Here is a 6689-nt window from a genome sequence, read left to right as displayed (position 1 = left end):
CAGCACATGATCTATACTGTCTTATTTAATCATTAAAAACCCCCATTAGGTAATACCTGAAATCCTGAAAGTTTTCTTATTGGTCAGGCAAGCTGCTGACCTGACAGCAACGATGTACAGGTATTACATTATATCCCTCACCATCAGATAAATCAGATGGTAATTGTAAGGACTTCTGGAACTTTATAACAATGTTTAAACCTTATCTCGTCATCTTACTAAGGACAAGATTAGCCTGTCAAATAAGCAGCTTACATGCTCCTGTGATATGCATCCAGTCTGGGCAGGGCTTTAGATAAATCACGTGTAAGTAAAGTACAACCAAACTAAACCTTTAACCTTTAACTGTCTATTAATGGTGCTGGAGATTGTCACATAGACACCAGAGGATCGGTCCCATTTGTTGAAGCACACGGTTTAGCCCAGGACATGCTTTGCCACGTCGAAATATTCAACTGATGTCTGAAGAACATCTGAAATATCAGACAAATGATCCCAGTTACTCTGCGTTTTCAAGTTAAGAAAGCCACATACTGCAGCTTTAAATAGCTCCCATGTCTGAAACTTATAGCCAGGGACCGACTTCCTTTTGATGTTTGAATGTTTGTGCCTGCAGCTCCCTTTTTGTATTTACAGTTAGGCTTACTTTTGCAGGTGGCAAGCAACACAGCCGTGAGTTTCGAGTTACATACTGTATAGCTTCACATCTGCCTCCTGCCTTATTGTGTTTTGATGGAAACCTAACCTCCCACTGGTCTCCCTGTGTCCTCACATGCCAAACGCAAACACTTAAATGTGTTTACACTCATGTGTGTTTTATTCTGAACTTTATTCATCAGCTCTTTTTTTGAAAGAGGAAAAGCAGAACTGAGACGAAATGGGAAAAATAACCGACTCTGTTTATCTCCATTTGATGTTCCCCTTGGTGATGTAAACCAGAGAAGGATTAGCAATCAGCTAATGACTTGTTTGGTGTGTGTATATGCATGTGCATTCGTAGAAATGACACCTATTAATCAGTTAGCCTACGAACTCAATTAAAATGACATTGTCCAGGATGATCTGTGTTGATTTCCCTTTGAAATTTGGGATCTGATGTGAAGATAATTCAGTGAAGTCATGGGTATCACTGGCTTTGATGTAGCAAGTCTCTAGAGCTGTGAAGAGTTTACTCTGTACTTACAGCAGCTTTATTCTCATGCACTGAGCTGAGAGACAGTGCTGCGAGTCCTTAAGAAGAAAAAAGGACTAAAGACTGAAGCTTTAAAAAAAAAAAAAAAAAAAGAAAGAAGAAAAAATGTCAAATTAGGACATCAGAAATTCTGGTTTTCACGTCCAGCTGCATAGATCCATAAAAAAGATCTGGTGACCTTGTTGGGGATTGTTCATGATGTGTGATTGGCTGCCATTTGATTCTTTATTTTCACTTTGTGGTGGTTTGTAGTTTGTGTTGGCCAATAAAAGGTATAAATGTGTGTCTTTTCCTTCGTTGGATCCTGGATCTTGGATCAGGATCGAGAGGTATTCGGCCCAGTCGAGCAGTAACCTTTTGCTCATTTTGGATTCTTCAGTCTGGATTTGTATGAGGTTCCTTGAAATGATTTTACTCCAGTGGTGACACGTGAACGCGTGAATCAAGATGTCAGGGCTGTATCATAGACGTGAAAGCTACACTGTTGGAACTGAGGAATGTTAGCTTGTTTTGTCTGTTACAGTTTATTCACACTAGGAAAAACATGTTCTGTAGTCTTGTTCCAGCTTCTTTGAAATTAATCAGGTTCAGTCATTTCGATTGCACATGAGTGAATGGGAACAATATTTTTGCAAATACCAATGTACAAATCCACATATTGGATTCGTCTTACTGCTGCTATTATGAGTTAGCTTCAGGGTGAAAGCAGACCTGAGGGTTTTATATAATGGGAGAACTTGTTGCCTCGAAATCACTAAAGTGTCAATATATAAATCTATCCCACAGAATCTTTGGCTCATTAGTCAAGTCATTGAAAACAAGGCCAGAGTGCAGACTTAAAGGGTATTTAAGGGTGTTAATAGCTGTACTGGCTGTACATTATAAGACTCTTGGGGGTTTGTGTAAAAATGGCTACAGTTCCTACAGTATTCATCTCATATGGATGCAAACACCCTCTAATTAAAGCTGAGAGTTGGTACTTAAACCTCACAGTCTTTGTTTAAGTTCATCTCCAAACCTGCTGGAGTTCAGAGTGAAAACAATACAGTCCTGGTACTTTCTGAGTGAACTGTACAATCTGTGTATCATAATTAGGAGTGGATGGAGGGATTAGTACATAAATATGTGGTTATAGATGATGTTATCCATACATTGACCCTGTGTAAGTCATGCTTTGTGGTACTGTTGTAGTCGGATGCTGCTCAGACTCTCTGTCTCCATAGTCTTTGAGATGCTACAGTGTCACTGCCAGTGTATTAGCCATCCCTCAGGCTTCGCTTACTCATCAGGAATCTATTTTTAGGACAACCTCAGTCTTTGCAGAGAACTTCACTGTCAGTTCGTGAACATAATGTGCTTTAAGGCTGCAGTACGGCGCATTTCCCCTTCAGCACTGCAGCCAGCCAATGAAGTGGGCAAGAACATTCATATCAACACCTGTGAGTGGCTGTTACCCAGAGAGAGTCTGTTCTGCTAGGATGAATTACAGTGTGGGCAGAGTCCAGGAAATAATGATTTTTCAAAAATGGAGCCTGATAGCAGAAACACTTCACCACTCAGGCACAAGCTGTGTGCAAAGATCATTGGTTACCTGAGTAAATACAGAATATATGATTCTGCCTGACAGAGTGTAATGTGATGATTCTGAAGTGGCTATTAATGTTTTTTTGTTTTTTTTTACAAGTGAGAGGTGTCACTCACTGATATGGTTCAATCTGCTACCTGGTAAGCACCAGATATTTAACTCAGGAGTTGCTAGGGACCAAAAAAAGTAGCTAAAAGAGAGTGAAGCTTGGACTTAACATTTACATCTGGAAGTGTGCAGAAAAATGTTTCAATTTAAAAGATTATGTCTACTTTGACGTTTTTATGCCTTACTATATTGTGACCTTTTTTGGCAAACTATACTATGATGTTTTTATGACGTTTTTTGACATACTATACTATGCCTTTTTTTTTTAAATGCCGTATTACAATATGTTTCACAATTATTATTTTTTTTTAGTGTAATACAACGACGTTTTTTGGCATACTACACTATGATGGTTTTTTTTTTTACGTATTATACCATGATGTTTTTTTACATTCTATACTATGACGTTTTTTTTTTTTATGCCTTACTATACTATGTTTTTCGACATTCTATACTATGCCTGTTTTTTTTTTTTTTCCTTATTAAATTATGACGTTTTTATGCCTTACTATACTATGACATTTTTTTACATATACTATATTTTTGACATTTTTATGCCTTACTATGACGTTTTTTTTTTTACATACTATACTATGACGTTTTTTTTTTATATGCTATACTATGATGTTTTTTGGCATTTCTATGCCTTAATATACTATGACGTTTTATTGCATTTTTATGCCTTGCTATACTATAACGTTCTTATGCCTTACTATACTATAACGTTCTTATGCCTTACTACACTATGACATTTTTTCTTTATGCCTTACTATACTATAACGTTCTTATGCCTTACTATACTATAATATACTATGACTTTTCCTGACATTTTTGTGCCTTACTATACTATAACTATTTTTTTTTTGCCTTACTATACTATGACATTTTTATGCCTTACTATATTGACTTTTTTTATGCCTTACTATACTATGACGTTTTTTGACATACTATACTATGACATTTTTTTTATTTTTATGCCTTACTATACTATGACATTTTTTTTTCATTTTTATGCCTAGCTAGACATTTTTTGACATACTATACTATGACATTTTTTATGCCTTACTATACTATGACATTTTTTTTTCATTTTTACGCCCTACTATACTATAACGTTTTTTGACATACTATACTATGACGTGTTTTGTCTTACTATACTATGATATTTCTCGACATACTATACTATGCCTGTTTTATTTTTATTTTTATACCTTATTACAATGGGACGTTTTTATGCCTTACTATACTGTTTTTTATGCCTTACTATACTATGACGATTTTTGACATTTTTTTTTATGCCTTACTATACTATGACATTTTTTTTTATGCCTTACTATACTATGACATTTTTTGACATACTATACTATGACGTTTTTTTTTTACTTTTTTTTACATACTATACTATGACGTTTTTATGCCTTACTATTTTATGACGTTTTGTGACATACTATGACGTTTTTTTCACATTTTAATGCCTTACTATACTATGACTTTTTTTCACATTTTAATGCCTTACTATTTTATGAGGTGTTTTGGCATTTTTATGGCTTACTATTTTATGATGTTTTTTGACATATTATACTATGACGTTCTTTGACATATTATACTATAACGTTTTTTTTTTACTTTTTTTACACACTATACTATGACGTTTTTATGCCTTACTATTTTATGACGTTTTTTGACATACTGTACTATGACGTTTTTTTCACATTTTAATGCCTTACTATACTATGACTTTTTTTTCACATTTTAATGCCTTACTATTTTATGAGTTGTTTTGACATTTTTATGGCTTACTATACTATGACGTTTTTTGACATACTATACTATGATGTTTTTTCACATTTTTATTTCTTACTATTTTATGACATTTTTTTACACACTATACTATGACGTTTTTATTTAACTTTTTTTACACTCTATACTATGACATTTTTTGACATACTATACTATGACGTTTTTTTTTACTTTTTTTACATACTATACTATGACATTTTTATGCCTTACTATTTTATGACGTTTTTTGACATACTATACTATGACGTTTTTTTCACATTTTAATGCCTTACTATACTATGACGTTTTTTGACATACTATACTATGACGTTTTTTTTTACTTTTTTTACATACTATACTATGACGTTTTTATGCCTTACTATTTTATGACGTTTTTTTCACATTTTAATGCCTTACTATACCATGACTTTTTTTCACATTTTAATGCCTTACTATTTTATGAGGTGTTTTGACATTTTTATGGCTTACTATATTATGACGTTTTTTGACATACTATACTATGACGTTCTTTTTTACTTTTTTTACATACTATACTATGACGTTTTTATGCCTTACTATTTTATGACGTTTTTTTCACATTTTAATGCCTTACTATACCATGACTTTTTTTCACATTTTAATGCCTTACTATTTTATGAGGTGTTTTGACATTTTTATGGCTTACTATACTATGACGTTTTTTGACATACTATACTATGATGTTTTTTCACATTTTTATGCCTTACTATTTTATGACGTTTTTTGACATATTATACTATGATGTTTTTTTTTTTACTTTTTTACATACTATACTATGACGTTTTTATGCCTTACTATTTTATGACGTTTTTTGACATACTATACTATGACATTTTTTTCACATTTTAATGCCTTACTATACTATGACTTTTTTTCACATTTTAATGCCTTACTATACTATGACTTTTTTTTCACATTTTAATGCCTTACTATTTTATGATGTTTTTTGACATACTATACTATGACGTTTTTTTAAAACTTTTTTACATACTATACTATGACGTTTTTATGGCTTACTATTTTATGATGTTTTTTGACATATTATACTATGACGTTCTTTGACATATTATACTATAACGTTTTTTTTTAACTTTTTTTACACACTATACTATGACGTTTTTATGCCTTACTATTTTATGACGTTTTTTGACATACTGTACTATGACGTTTTTTTGACATTTTAATGCCTTACTATTTTATGACGTTTTTTGACATACTGTACTATGACGTTTTTTTCACATTTTAATGCCTTACTATACTATGACTTTTTTTTTCACATTTTAATGCCTTACTATTTTATGAGGTGTTTTGGCATTTTTATGGCTTACTATACTATGACGTTTGTTGACATTCTATAGTATGACATTTTTTGACATACTATACTATGACGTTTTTTTTAAACTTTTTTACATACTATACTATGACGTTTTTATGCCTTACTATTTTATGACGTTTTTTGACATACTATACTATGACATTTTTATGCCTTACTATTTTATGACGTTTTTTGACATACTATATTATGACTTTTTTTCACATTTTAATGCCTTACTATACTATGACTTTTTTTCACATCTTAATGCCTTACTATTTTATGACGTTTTTTGACATACTATACTATGACGTTTTTTTTTTTACTTTTTTACATACTATACTATGATGTTTTTATGCCTTACTATTTTATGACGTTTTTTGACATACTATACTATGACATTTTTTTCACATTTTAATGCCTTACTATACTATGACTTTTTTTTTCACATTTTAATGCCTTACTATACTATGACTTTTTTTTTCACATTTTAATGCCTTACTATTTTATGTTTTTTGACATACTATACTATGACGTTTTTTTTAAACTTTTTTACATACTATACTATGACGTTTTTATGCCTTACTATTTTATGACGTTCTTTGACATACTATACTATGACGTTTTTTTCACATTTTAATGCCTTACTATACTATGACTTTTTTTCACATCTT

The sequence above is a fragment of the Seriola lalandi genome, unplaced genomic scaffold, assembly GCF_002814215.2.
Source record: "Seriola lalandi dorsalis isolate HSWRI2012SDOR001 ecotype SW California unplaced genomic scaffold, Sedor1 jcf7180002053912, whole genome shotgun sequence".
Classification (NCBI taxonomy): Eukaryota; Metazoa; Chordata; class Actinopteri; order Carangiformes; family Carangidae; genus Seriola; species Seriola lalandi.
Note: the sequence above shows the minus strand (reverse complement) of the source record.